This window comes from Triticum dicoccoides, chromosome 7A (assembly GCF_002162155.2).
Source record: "Triticum dicoccoides isolate Atlit2015 ecotype Zavitan chromosome 7A, WEW_v2.0, whole genome shotgun sequence".
In the NCBI taxonomy this organism is placed as follows: Eukaryota; Viridiplantae; Streptophyta; class Magnoliopsida; order Poales; family Poaceae; genus Triticum; species Triticum dicoccoides.
In genome coordinates this window covers 22,183,862-22,199,268 of record NC_041392.1, presented here as the reverse complement: position 1 = coordinate 22,199,268, position 15,407 = coordinate 22,183,862, and the positions used below count along the sequence as shown (strand labels likewise).

At 41.6% G+C, this 15,407-nt stretch overlaps 1 long non-coding RNA gene across 1 annotated transcript; it reads right to left on the bottom strand.

Moving 5' to 3' along the window:
* Window positions 1–610: 610 nt before the first annotated feature.
* Window positions 611–12,675, bottom strand: LOC119328379. The gene is made up of 4 exons (XR_005158943.1): window positions 12,595–12,675; window positions 11,875–11,937; window positions 1,016–1,061; window positions 611–919 (listed from the first exon to the last, which is right to left on the bottom strand). It is a non-coding gene; the product is annotated as an uncharacterized LOC119328379 (long non-coding RNA).
* Window positions 12,676–15,407: the final 2,732 nt, after the last annotated feature.

The following is a 15,407-nucleotide window of genomic DNA, read 5'->3' as shown; positions in this document are numbered from 1 at the left end:
ATAGACCTCCTCGATAACATAAGGGCCTTCCCATTTAGACAGAAGTTTTCCTGCAAAAAATCTTAAATGAGAGTTGTATAGCAATACATAATCACCTACACACTACAACAAAAACAGCCAGTAGACACGCCCAATTTCATACCTAGCGACGTGCTATTTCATCTCTAGCCAACTATAGAGCCGTTTTAGTAAAGCGTCTTTGGAGCGTCTCCCCACGGACCGTCTCAAACAGATAGACACGCTTGGCATGGAATGAGACGCTTTCCCGGGACGTTTAAAATCGTGTCTACACGTAGAGACGTTGTCTTAGGCATGCTCAAAAATCGTATCTACATGTAGAGACGTTAAGTTAGGCATGCTCATATTACGTCTCTACTCATAGACACGTTTCATTCGCCTCTTATACTCGTCTCTAAATGTCCATCAGAATATTTATACAAATGGAATATTTTACTTCAAATATTATTTGATTAATTTCGATTTTGTTTCATCGTTTCAAATGCAATTATTTTTAGTGACATGGTTGCACATGCAAATTGGTAAAATAATATTGTGATATGAAGGCATCATTCCACTTCATAGATTCGATATGCAAACATTGGCAACCTCAGTAACAACATCAAATGCATTAATTAGCACGAACAATGTCTCCACTAAAAGTACGTGGAGTTCACAGCTGAATAATATCAAACATTCATATGAAACATGCAATGATGAAAATAAATAAGAAAATATCCTATAGACAAGAACTATTTTTCTCTATGAAGCTAAAATCTATACATAATCCAGAATATTTGTTCATTCAAAGATAGATTCATCAACTGCTCATGACTCCTCCAGTGCACTCCCTTTTCAAATCCTCAACTACCCAGCCACTCCTAGCTCCTTTAATGCACTCACTTTTCAAATCCTCACTGCCCTGAAAAGGAGAATGAACACCATTTACATGAACATATGCTTATAGAGAACTGCAAGATAAGAGATCTTTGATGAAATTATAAGAAATGTATCATACCAATGCTTTGTGGTTGTGCTGGAGGAGTTGGCTTAACTATTTTTACCTAAAAAACAAAAAGATTTTGGATAAATAACATATCACACATGTGCAGATTGGAGCATAGACAATGCTTGAATGAAAACATACTTACATGTGAGCGAGGCCAAGCAATAACCGAACCCATAGCATCCCTTGTTGGGGAACGTAGTAATTTCAAAAAAAATCCTACGCACACGCAAGATCATGGTGATGCATAGCAACGAGAGGGGAGAGTGTTGTCTACGTACCCTCGTAGACCGGAAGCGGAAGCGTTATGACAACGCGGTTGATGTAGTCGTACGTCTTCACGGCCCGACCGATCAAGCACCGAAACTACGGCACCTCCGAGTTTTAGCACACGTTCAGCTGGATGATGATCCCCGGACTCCGATCCAGCAAAGTGTTGGGGAAGAGTTCCGTCAGCACGACGGCGTGGTGACGATCTTGATGTTCTACCGTCGCAGGGCTTCGCCTAAGCACCGCTACAATATTATCAAGGAGTATGGTGGAAGGGGGCACCGCACACGGCTAAGAAAACGATCACGAGGATCAACTTGTGTGTCTATGGGGTGCCCCCTGCCCCCGTATATAAAGGAGTGGAGGAGGGGAGGGCCGGCCCTCTCTATGGCGCGCCCTAGGGGAGTCCTACTCCCACCGGGAGTAGGATTCCCCCTTTCCTAGTCCAACTAGGAGTCCTTCCAAGTAATAGGAGTAGGAGATAAGGAAGGGGAAGAGGGAAGAGAAGGAAGGAGGGGGCACCGCCCCTCCCCCTAGTCCAATTCGGACTAGTCAATGGGGGGTGCGCGGCCTGCCTCTCCCTCTCCCCTAAAGCCCAATAAGGCCCATATATTTCTTCTCCCGTATTCCCGTAACTCCCCGGTACTCCGAAAAATACCCGAACCACTCCGAACCTTTCCGATGTCCGAATATAGTCGTCCAATATATCGATCTTTACGTCTCAACCATTTTGAGACTCCTCGTCATGTCCCCGATCTCATCCGGGACTCCGAACTCCTTCGGTACATCAAAACTCATAAACTCATAATATAACTGTCATCGAAACCTTAAGCGTGCGGACCCTACGGGTTCGAGAACAATGTAAACATGACCGAGACACGTTTCCAGTCAATAACCAATAGCGGAACCTGGATGCTCATATTGGCTCCTACATATTCTACGAAAATCTTTATCGGTCAGACCGCATAACAACATACGTTGTTCCCTTTGTCATCGGTATGTTACTTGCCCGAGATTCGATCATCGGTATCTCAATACCTAGTTCAATCTTGTTACCGGCAAGTCTCTTTACTCGTTCCGTAATACATCATCTCGCAACTAACTCATTAGTTGCAATGCTTGCAAGGCGTAAGTGATGTGCATTACCGAGAGGGGCCCAGAGATACCTCTCCGACAATCAGAGTGACAAATCCTAATCTCGAAATACGCGAACCCAACATGTACCTTTGGAGACACCTGTAGAGCTCCTTTATAATCACCCAGTTACGTTGTGACGTTTGGTAGCACACAAAGTGTTCCTCCGATAAACGGGAGTTGCATAATCTCATAGTCATAGGAACATGTATAAGTCATGAAGAAAGCAATAGCAACATACTAAACGATCGAGTGCTAAGCTAACGAAATGGGTCAAGTCAAGCACATCATTCTCCTAATGATGTGATCCCTTTAATCAAATAACAACTCTTTGTCTATGGTTAGGAAACATAACCATCTTTGATTAACGAGCTAGTCAAGTAGAGGCATACTAGTGACACTCTGTTTGTCTATGTATTCACACATGTATTATGTTTCCGGTTAATACAATTCTAGCATGAATAATAAACATTTATCATGAAATAAGGAAATAAATAATAACTTTATTATTGCCTCTAGGGCATATTTCCTTCAGTCTCCCACTTGCACTAGAGTCAATGATCTAGTTCACATTGCCATGTGATTTAACACCAATAGTTCACATCATTATGTGACCAACACTCAAAGGGTTTACTAGAGTCAATAATCTAGTTCACATCGCTATGTGATTAACACCCAAAGAGTACTAAGGTGTGATCATGTTTTGCCTGTGAGAGAAGTTTAGTCAACGGGTCTGCCATATTCAGATCCGTATGTATTTTGCAAATTTCTATGTCAACAATGCTCTGCATGGAGCTACTATAGCTAATTGCTCCCACTTTCAATATGTATCCAGATTGAGACTTAGAGTCATCTAGATCAGTGTCAAAATTTGCATCGACGTAACCCTTTACGACGAACCTTTTTGTCATGTCCATAATCGAGAAACATATCCTTATTCAACTAAGGATAATTTTGACCAATGTCCAGTGATCTACTCCTAGATCACTATTGTACTCTCTTGCCAAACTCAGGGCAGGGTATACAATAGGTCTGGTACACAGCATGACATATTTTTTAGAATCTATGGCTAAGGCATAGGGAATGACTTTCATTCTCTCTCTATCTTCTGCCGTGGTCGGGTTTTGAGTCTTACTCAACTTCACACCTTGTAACATAGGCAAGAACTCCTTCTTTGTCTGTTCCATTTTGAACTACTTCAAAAGCTTGTCAAGGTATGTACTCATTGAAAAACTTATCAAGCATCTTGATCTATCTCTATAGATCTTGATGCTCAATATGTAAGCAGCTTCACTGAGGTCTTTCTTTGAAAAACTCCTTTCAAACATTCCTTTAGGCTTTGCAGAATAATTCTACATTATCTCCGATCAACAATATGTCATTCACATATACTTATCAGAAATGTTGTAGTGCTCCCACTCACTTTCTTGTAAATACAGGCTTCACCATAAGTCTGTATAAAACTATATGCTTTGATCAACTTATCAAAGCGTATATTCCAATTCCGAGATGTTTGCACCAGTCCATAGATGGATCGCTGGAGCTTGCATATATTGTTAGTACCTTTAGGATTGACAAAACCTTCTGGTTGCATCATATACAACTCTTCTTTAATAAATCCATTAAGGAATGCAATTTTGTTTCTCCATTTGCCAGATTTCATAAAATGCGGCAATTGCTAACATGATTCGAACAGACTTAAGCATAGATACGAGTGAGAAACTCTCATCGTAGTCAACACCTTGAACTTGTCGAAAACCTTTTTGAGACAATTCTAGCTTTGTAGATAGTAACACTACTATCAGCGTCCGTCTTCCTCTTGAAGATCCATTTAATTTCTATGGCTTGCCGATCATCGGGCAAATCCATCAAAGTCCATACTTTGTTCTCATACATGGATCATATCTCAGATTTCATGGCCTCAAACCATTTCGCGGAATCTGGGCTCATCATCGCTTCCTCATAGTTTGCAAGTTCGTCATGATCTAGTAACATGACTTCCAGAACAGGATTACCGTACCACTCTGGTGCGGATCTCACTCTGGTTTACCTAAGAGATTCGGTAGTAACTTGATCTGAATTTACATGATCATCATCATTAGCTTCCTCACTAATTGGTGTAGTAGTCACAGGAACAGATTTCTATGATGAACTACTTTCCAATAAGGGAGCAGGTACAGTTACCTCATTAAGTTCTACTTTCCTCCCACTCACTTCTTTCGAGAGAAACTCCTTCTCTGGAAAGGATCCATTCTCAGCAGCGAATATCTTGCCTTCGGATCTGTGATAGAAGGTGTACCCAACATTTTCTTTTGGGTATCATATGAAGACACACTTCTCCGATTTGGGTTTGAGCTTATCAGGATGAAACTTTTTCATATAAGCATTGCAACCCCAAACTTTAAGAAACGACAACTTCGGTTTCTTGCCAAAACACAGTTCATACGGTGCCGTCTCAACGGATTTAGATGGTGCCCTTTTTTAACGTGAATGCAGCTATCTCTAATGCATAACCCCAAAACTATAGTGGTAAATCGGTAAGAAACATCATAGATTGCACTATATCCAATAATGTACGGTTATGACGTTCGGACACACCATTACACTGTGGTGTTCCAGGTGGCGTGAGTAGTGAAACTATTTCACATTGTTTTTAACTGAAGGCCAAACTCGTAACTCAAATATTTTACTTCTGCGATCATATCATGGAAACCTTTTATTTTTGTTACGATCATTCTCCACTTCACTCTGAAATTCTTTGAACTTTTCATATGTTTCAGACTGTGTTTCATCAAGTAGATATACTCATATCTGCTCAGATCATCTGTGAAGATCAGAAAATAATGATACCTGTCGTGAGCCTCAACACTCATCGGATCGCATACATCAGTATGTTTTATTTCCAATAAGTCAGTTGCTCGCTCCATTGTTCCGGAGAACGGCATTTTAGTCATCTTGCCCATGAGGCATGGTTCGCAAGCATCAAGTGATTCCAAAAACCCATCAGCATGGAGTTTCTTCATGCGCTTTACACCAATATGACCTAAACAGCAGTGCCACAAATAAGTTGCACTATCATTATTAACTTTGCATCTTTTGGTTTCAATATTATGAATATGTGTATCACTAGATCGAGATCCAACGAACCATTTTCATTGGGTGTGTAACCATATAAGGTTTTATTCATGTAAACAGAACAACAATTTATTCTCTTACTTAAATGAATAACCGTATTGCAATAAACATGATAAAATCATATTTATGCTCAACGCAAACATCAAATAACACTTATTTAGGTTCAACACTAATCCCGAAAGTATAGGGAGTGTGCGATGATGATCATATCAATCTTGGAACTACTTCAAACACACATCGTCACCTTAGCCTTAACTAGTCTCTGTTCATTCTGCAACCCCCGATTCAAGTTACTAATCTTAGCAACTGAACTAGTACCAAATACTGAGGGGTTGCTATGAACACTAGTAAAGTACACATCAATAACATGTATATCAAATATACCTTTGTTTACTTTGCCAGTTCCGCTTCCAGTGACCAGTCCCTTTGCAGTAGAAGCACTTAGTCTCAGGCTTAGGACCAGACTTGGGCTTCTTCACTTGAGCAGCAAGTTGCTTGCTGTTCTTCTTGAAGTTCCCCTTTTTCCCTTTGCCCTTTTCTTGAAACTAGTGATCTTGTCAACCATCAACACTTGATGCTCTTTCTTGATTTCTACCTTCATCGATTTCATCATCATGAAAAACTCGGGAGTCGTTTTCGTCATCCCTTGCATACTATAGTTCATCACGAAGTTCTACTAACTTGGTGATGGTGACTAGAGAATTCTGTCAATCACTATCTTATCTGGAAGATTAACTCCCACTTGATTCAAGCGATTGTAGTACCCAGACAATCTAAGCACATGCTCACTAGTTGAGCGATTCTCCTCCATCTTTTAGCTATAGAACTTGTTGGAGACTTCATATCTCTCAACTGGGGTATTTGCTTGAAATATTAAATTCAACTCCTGGAACATCTCATATGGTCCATGACATTCAAAACGTCTTTGAAGTCCCGATTCTAAGCCGTTAAGCATGGTGCACTAAACTATCAAGTAGTCATCATATTAAGCTAGCCAAACATTCATAACGTCTGCATCTGCTCCTGCAATAGGTCTGTCACCTAGCGGTGCATCAAGGACATAATTCTTCTGTGCAGCAATGAGGATAAACCTCAGATCACGGATCCAATCCGCATAATTGCTACTAACATCTTTCAACACAATTTTCTCTAGGAACATATCAAAATAAACATATGAAAGCAACAACGCGAGCTATTGATTTACAACATAAATATGCTAATACTACCAGGACTAAGTTCATGATAAATTTAAGTTCAATTAATCATATTACTTAAGAACTCCCACTTAGATAGACATCCCTCTAATCCTCTAAGTGATTACGTGATCCATATCAACTAAACCATGTCCGATCATCACGTGAGATGGAGTAGTTTCAACGGTGAACATCACTATGTTGATCATATCTACTATATGATTCACGCTCGACCTTTCGGTCTCCGTGTTCCAAGGCCATATCTGTATATGCTTGGCTCGTCAAGTATAACCTGAGTATTCCGCGTGTGCAACTGTTTTGCACCCGTTGTATTTGAACGTAGATCCTATCACACCTGATCATCACATGGTGTCTCAGCACGAAGAACTTTCGCAACGATACATACTCAGGGAGAACACTTATACCTTGAAATTTAGTGAGAGATCATCTTATAAAGCTACTGTCGAACTAAGCAAAATAAGATGTATAAATGATAAACATCATATGCAATCAAAATATGTGACATGATATGGCCATGATCATCTTGCGCCTTCGATCTCCATCTCCAAAGTACTGTCATGATCTCTATCGTCACCGGCATGACACCATGATCTCCATCATCTTGATCTATATCAATGTGTCGTTGCATTGTCGTCTTGCCAACAATTGCTCTTGCAACTATTGCTATCGCATAGCGATAAAGTAAAGCAATTATTTGGCGCTTGCATCTTATGCAATAGAGAGACAACCATAAGGATTTTGCCAGTTGCTGATAGCTTCAACAAAACATGATCATCTCATACAACAACTTATATCTCATCACGTCTTGACCATATCACATCACAACATGCCCTGCAAAAACAAGTTAGACGTCCTCTACTTTGTTGTTGCAAGTTTTACGTGGCTGCTACGGGCTTAGCAAGAACCAATCTTACCTACGCATCAAAACCACAACGATAGTTTGTCAAGTTGTGCTGTTTTAACCTTCACAAGGACCGGGCGTAGCCACACTCGGTTCAACTGAAGTTGAAGAAACTGATACCCGCCAGCCACCTGTGTGCAAAGCATGTCGGTAGAACCAGTCTCGCGTAAGCGTACGCGTAATGTCGGTCCGGGCCGCTTCATCCAACAATACCGTCGAACCAAAGTATGACAATGCTGGTAAGCAGTATGACTTATATCGCCGACAACTCACTTGTGTTCTACTCGTGCAAATAACATCAACGCATAAAACCTAGGCTCGGATGCCACTGTTGGGGAACGTAGTAATTTCAAAAAAATTCCTACGCACACGCAAGATCATAGTGATGCATAGCAACGAGAAAGGAGAGTGTTGTCTACGTACCCTCGTAGACCGGAAGCGGAAGCGTTATGACAACGCGGTTGATGTAGTCGTACGTCTTCACGGCCCGACCGATCAAGCACCGAAACTACGGCACCTCCGAGTTTTAGCACACGTTCAGCTCGATGACGATCCGCGGACTCCGATCCAGCAAAGTGTCGGGGAAGAGTTCCGTCAGCACGACGGCATGGTGACGATCTTGATGTTCTACTGTCGCAGGGCTTCGCCTAAGCACCGCTACAATATTATCGAGGAGTATGGTGGAAGGGGGCACCGCACACGGCTAAGAAAACGATCATGAGGATCAACTTGTGTGTCTATGGGGTGCCCCCTGCCCCCGTATATAAAGGAGTGGAGGAGGGGAGGGCCGGCCCTCTCTATGGCGCGCCCTAGGGGAGTCCTACTCCCACCGGGAGTAGGATTCCCCCTTTCCTAGTCCAACTAGGAGTCCTTCCAAGTAGTAGGAGTAGGAGACAAGGAAGGGGAAGAGGGAAGAGAAGGAAGGAGGGGGCGCCGCCCCTTCCCCTAGTCCAATTCGGACTAGTCAATGGGGGGGGGGCGCGGCCTGCCTCTGTTGGGGAACGTAGCAGAAATTCAAAATTTTCTTACGTGTCACCAAGATCTATCTATGGAGAAACGAGCAACGAGGGAAAAGAGAGTGCATCTACATACCCTTGTAGATCGCTAAGCGGAAGCGTTCAAGTGAACGGGGTTGATGGAGTCGTACTCGTCGTGATTCAAATCACCGATGATCAAGTGCCGAACGCACGGCACCTCCGCGTTCAACACACGTACAGCCCGATGACGTCTCCCATGCCTTGATCCAGCAAGGAGAGAGGGAGAGGTTGAGGAAGACTCCATCCAGCAGCAGCACAACGGCGTGGTGGTGGTGGAGGAGCGTGTCAATCCCGCAGGGCTTCGCCAAGCACCATGGGAGAGGAGGAGTAGGGAGAGAGGTAGGGCTGCACCAAGAGGGAGAGAACTCATGTGTATGGCAGCCCCAAACCTCAACTATATATAGGGGGAAGGGGGGGCTGCGCCCCCTTTAGGGTTTCCCACCCCCAAGGGGTGCGGCCAGCCCTAGATGGAAAAGGGGAGGCGGCCAAGAGGGGAGAGGAGAGGGAGGCGCACCAATATGGGCCTTAAGGCCCATCTGGACTAGGGTTTGCCCCCTCCCACTCTCCCTTGCGCCTTGGCCCCCTTGTGGGGGGCGCACCAGCCCTCCTAGGGGCTGGTCCCCTCCCACACTTGGCCCACGCAACCTTCTGGGGCAGGTGGCCCCACTTGGTGGACCCCCGGGACCCTCCCGGTGGTCCCGGTACAATACCGATATCGCATGAAACCTTTCCGGTGACCAAAACAGAACTTCCAATATATAAATCTTTACCTCCGGACCATTCCGGAACTCCTCGTGACGTCCGGGATCTCATCCGGGACTCCGAACAACATTCGGTAACCACATACAAACTTCCTTTATAACCCTAGCGTCACCGAACCTTAAGTGTGTAGACCCTACGGGTTCGGGAGACATGCAGACATGACCGAGACGTTCTCCGGTCAATAACCAACAGCGGGATCTGGATACCCATGATGGCTCCCACATGTTCCTCGATGATCTCATTGGATGAACCACGATGTCAAGGACTTTATCAATCCCGTATTTAATTCCCTTTGTCTATCGGTATGTTACTTGCCCGAGATTCGATCGTCGGTATACCGATACCTTGTTCAATCTCGTTACCGGCAAGTCTCTTTACTCGTTCCGTAACACATCATCCCGTGATCAACCCCTTGGTCACATTGTGCACATTATGATGATGTCCTACCGAGTGGGCCCAGAGATACCTCTCCGTTTACACGGAGTGACAAATCCCAGTCTCGATTCGTGCCAACCCAACAGACACTTTCGGAGATACCTGTAATGCACCTTTATAGCCACCCAGTTACGTTGTGACGTTTGGTACACCCAAAGCATTCCTACGGTATCCGGGAGTTGCACAATCTCATCGTCTAAGGAAAAGATACTTGACATTAGAAAAGCTTTAGCATACGAACTACACGATCTTTGTGCTAGGCTTAGGATTGGGTCTTGTCCATCACATCATTCTCCTAATGATGTGATCCCGTTATCAACGACATCCAATGTCCATAGCCAGGAAACCATGACTATCTGTTAATCATAATGAGCTAGTCAACTAGAGGCTCACTAGGGACATATTGTGGTCTATGTATTCACACGTGTATTACGATTTCCGGATAATACAGTTATAGCATGAATAAAAGACTATTATCATGAACAAAGAAATATAATAATAACACTTTTATTATTGCCTCTAGGGCATATTTCCAACAGCCTCTCCCTCTCCCCTAAAGCCCAATAAGGCCCATATATTTCTTCTCCCGTATTCCCGTAACTCCCTGGTACTCCGAAAAATACTCGAACCACTCGGAACCTTTCCGATGTCCGAATATAGTCGTCCAATATATCGATCTTTACGTCTCGACCATTTTGAGACTCCTCGTCATGTCCCCGATCTCATCCGGGACTCCGAACTCCTTCGGTACATCAAAACTCATAAACTCATAATATAACTATCATCGAAACCTTAAGTGTGCGGACCCTACGGGTTCGAAAACAATGTAGACATGACCGAGACACGTCTTCAGTCAATAACTAATAGCGGAACCTGGATGCTCATATTGGCTCCTACATATTCTACGAAGATCTTTATCGGTCAGACCGCATAACAACATACGTTGTTCCCTTTGTTAGCGGTATGTTACTTGCCCGAGATTCGATCGTCGGTATCTCAATACCTAGTTCAATCTTGTTACCGGCAAGTCTCTTTACTCATTCCGTAATACATCATCTCGCAACTAACTCATTAGTTGCAATGCTTGCAAGGCGTAAGTGATGTGCATTACCGAGAGGGGCCCAGAGATACCTCTCCGACAATCAGAGTGACAAATTCTAATCTCGAAATACGCCAACCCAACATGTACCTTTGGAGACACCTGTAGGGCTCCTTTATAATCACCCAGTTACGTTGTGACGTTTGGTAGCACACAAAGTGTTCCTCCGGTAAATGGGAGTTGCATAATCTCATAGTCATAGGAACATGTATAAGTCATGAAGAAAGCAATAGCAACATACTAAACGATCGAGTGCTAAGCTAACGGAATGGGTCAAGTCAATCACATCATTTTCCTAATGATGTGATCCCATTAATCAAATAACAACTCTTTGTCTATGATTAGGAAACATAATCATCTTTGATTAACGAGCTAGTCAAGTAGAGGCATACTAGTGACACTCTGTTTGTCTATGTATTCACACATGTATTATGTTTCCGGTTAATACAATTCTAGCATGAATAATAAACATTTATCATGAAATAAGGAAATAAATAATAACTTTATTATTGCCTCTAGGGCATATTTCCTTCATCCCTTACTGTTTGGAATTTTTCATATGGTCTAACTAGTTTCTCATCTCCAAGATATGTACAACCACGAACCACAACTGAAACATATTCCACTCCAAGCATGTTTCCTCCAACCACATATGTTTTCTCTTTACTCACTAAAGTTCTTTTGGCCACGAGTTTGTCTTTGTTTCTCAAGTTCATTGAATACAACACGACTTCAACTTTATCCTATTTTTCAAGAAATGAAACATTTGTCATTGATGAACCTAAGAAGATTTCATTTTAAACAAATTAGAACAATTTCACAAATAATTAGACCAACTATCTATTATACAATCATTGTCATTTGGATATGTAGCCTATATGTACCTGCTTAGTGACTTGGTGATGACCACATGGCTTGGTTGCATTGCTATTTTGAGCATGAGCATTCTGCAATTAAATAGGAATACGCGTGAAGGGAGACACATGATCAACTACAATCAAGAATGATAGTTTTGAAGAGTTGCGATACATGCACCAAGGAGCCTTATTCTACACGTACTTTTAGTCTGCACATTTTGCTATCAAATTAGATTAAGGTCTTAATACAAAATTATTTATTGTGAAAACTAAGCATGAATGCAGTATGCAAACAAATGAAGTTGACGTCATGTAAATTTATACACTGAAAACAGAATTCAACTAATATTCAAGGGCCAGGTGTTCCTCTAAATCTATACAGGGTTACCACCAAAAAGAACATGTATGCAAGATTGGTGTTCTATTAGTACTCATGTATCAGTTCAAAAGTGATTAATTAGTTTATTTGAATAGGAGATCTCTTGGAGCAACGATGATATGTGTGTGTGTGTGACTAACTTTTGGTTCCATCGGGCCAAATCATCTTATTGTTGTATGCAATACAAATTTTTAATACTTGGTTGAATCTGACTTGTGATCTACTAGTAGTGTCACGACAGTATTTGAAACGAGCTTGTCTAAATGGGATTGTTGTTTCATAATAATGTCATTTACCTTGCACTTAAATACAAAATTAGACAACCTTTTGTACAATCATTGTCATTTAGATATGTAGCATATGTTTACCTGCTTAGTGACTTGGTGAAGTCGTAAACTTGGTTCAGGACCATCTTGCTGCATGGCAAGATTATTTTCAGCATGGGCATTCTGCAATTTAATAGGAAAAGATGTCATCGTCATCATTGATAAAAAGCTGGATAAGTCCCAATCAGGTTATAGTTTCTAACCAAAAGTTTAATATTTCACAAAGTTTTAACTTGACGGTAAGATATCTTTCCAATATTTGACTAGTATAAGGGTTCGACCAATACCAAAATTACTGGAAGGAGATAATTAGTAACTGAGTGCAGGTTAGTTGACACACCTTAGTGATCACATGTCCATGTGGTAGAGGTGCACGGCCACAACCCTCTTTTGATTTGGTTTGTTCCGGTTCCTATTAAAGCAATAGTTATAAGACATTAGAATGGACCTGCATTAAATAATACATGAAAATGTTGGAATCAACCACGTAGTGTGACCAGTCCGGTACGGACTTGGTACAGTCACCAAGTAGGATTCGTATTTGGACTAGGACTAGGACTAATAGGACTAGCTTAGCTAATATATATACTGCTGTACCCCGTGTAATCAGACCAGATCTAACAAAGCAATAAAAATCCAAAGGCTCGACACGAGCCTTTTGCGATCAACTCAAGCGTGTCTCCTGTGCTTGTTTCTTGTGCTAAGCTAGCTAGACATCCAAAGCATCCATCAGGCTGCCTGCTTGCTAGCTTAGCTAGTACGTGCGTATTGCGTCTCCGTCGTCCGGCGACTCGGAAGCTAATCGCACAAGCTCGTACACGTATATTGTCGGAAGGTACTCGGCAGCATCGTGATCTGGGCCAACAGAAAAGCCCATTACATTACCTGCATGGTAGTTCGTGGCTCCTGCACATCATTATTTGATTGTTTAAGGACATTATAAGATTCACATTGGAGATGGTTATCTCTTTGAGGTAGAGTGACCTGCAATAAAATTATAGTAATAGCACATCAGTATTCATTAATTTCATCTTTGCACATTTATAACTAGATTTCGTATGCTAACTTCATAATTTTCTGTTGGAGAATCCACTTCATTTCTCAAACTCTCTCCAGGAAACTTTTTGGCAAGGAATGCAGCAATCATAGCTATCTGACCTCTAACGTCCCCTACATCACCTTTGACGTCCTTTACATCACCCTTGACGTCCTTTACATCATCTTTGACATCCTTTACATCATCTTTGACATCTTCTACATTATCTTTGACCATGCGTACTTCAAACTGAAGATTGTCTTGATCAGACTTCCCAACAAAAGTTATTCCCTGAGAAACATTTACTCCGCTCCAATACTTTTCATCATAGTAACCACGAAGTTTTGCCTTTTCAGCAAGTGCGCCTTTAAAGGCTTCACTGTAATCGTTAGTGGAAAGGCTACCATTGTGGTCCATTTTCCTTTTTTTTAACTCCTCATTAGCTGCATCCTATTGAATAGGACTAATTATTAATTTATTATTATTATATGGAATAGATTGTATGTTGGACTGTAGGCATAATACGTAGAATGTACCATTATTGTCTTCACATTGTCGCTTGTGTAATTGCCATCTTTTTTCTTATGAGCTTCATCGCAAAGGTCAATCTTGTGGATCGGTGCTTTCCTTTTGATTTCCTATCCATCAAAGTACGTTAGGTCCAGTAATAGTTATTTTTGAAGAAAATTGATTCGTCATATAATAAAAATTATAAAAAGGATAGTTGTCACCATCTCTTTTTGTAGCCTGGCATGGCTTTTTCTCCCGGTTGTGTGTGGATTCTTTTGTTGCTTTGCACAGTGTTTTTCTCGCATAACTTCTGCAAACAAATTAGATGCAGCCACATAATGTTAGCGAACTAATTTTGGAGTTTAGTTTGATCATGAGAGGATGAGATAATAACCATGTGTGAATCCTGACACCACATTCCAACTAGAGTCTCCCATTGATGCACATTAACACCTATTGGAACATTACTAATAATTTCCTGGAGAGACTTCTCTTTGCGTTTGAAATATTTTTGCTTCAAGCGAGATTTGTAGGCTCTCCATCTTTTGCAAACAGTCATTAGGACCCAGTCTCGTGTAAGTTGCTTTGTCTCAGATGGATAGACAAATTTCTCCTTCAACAAAGTAAATTTAATTGTTTACATGTGAAACGATAATAAAGATGTATGTGATGATACGTTAAAAAAATGTATGTGATGATGTTGCTTAGAAATTACCTCTACATCCTTGATCATGTTGTTCTTTCTCTGGACAAATAGTTCATTGTCCCATCTTGGAATGTTCAGTGGTGCAAATGTGGAGTTCTCTGCAAGGTCACTAAGATAGCTGCTAAGAATGGAACCAGACCTTTCATTCGGAACACCTTTTTCATTAGTCTCCACAATTATCCTTCCTCCATCTACCTGGGATAAATTCTTCAGCCGAAATTCCCCTACAATCTGTCGTGTCTCTCCATTTGGCCCTGCAAGCATGAATATCCCCACACATGTGAAACCAGTCGTATTAAAAACCTCATTCTGAAGAAGTTTAGTCATTGAGACTTACAAATTATCTTGATTTGGCTAGTAGATTCATGAGATCTTCCTGGTAATATATTATCAATCTCTGGAGGACCTTGCAGATTTTCTTCACCAAGCTGCACATGTTCTGGATCATGCATTGTAAGGTCCAAGTCCCGTAGTCGTCTTGGTATCCTTGCCATTATTAATCTGCCAAAGTAACATAAACTACAGATCAACCAAAAGTTCAGTGCGGCATGGCATGTACAGAGAGAAAATGCCTCATTCTATAGCAATTCACATGATCGAAAT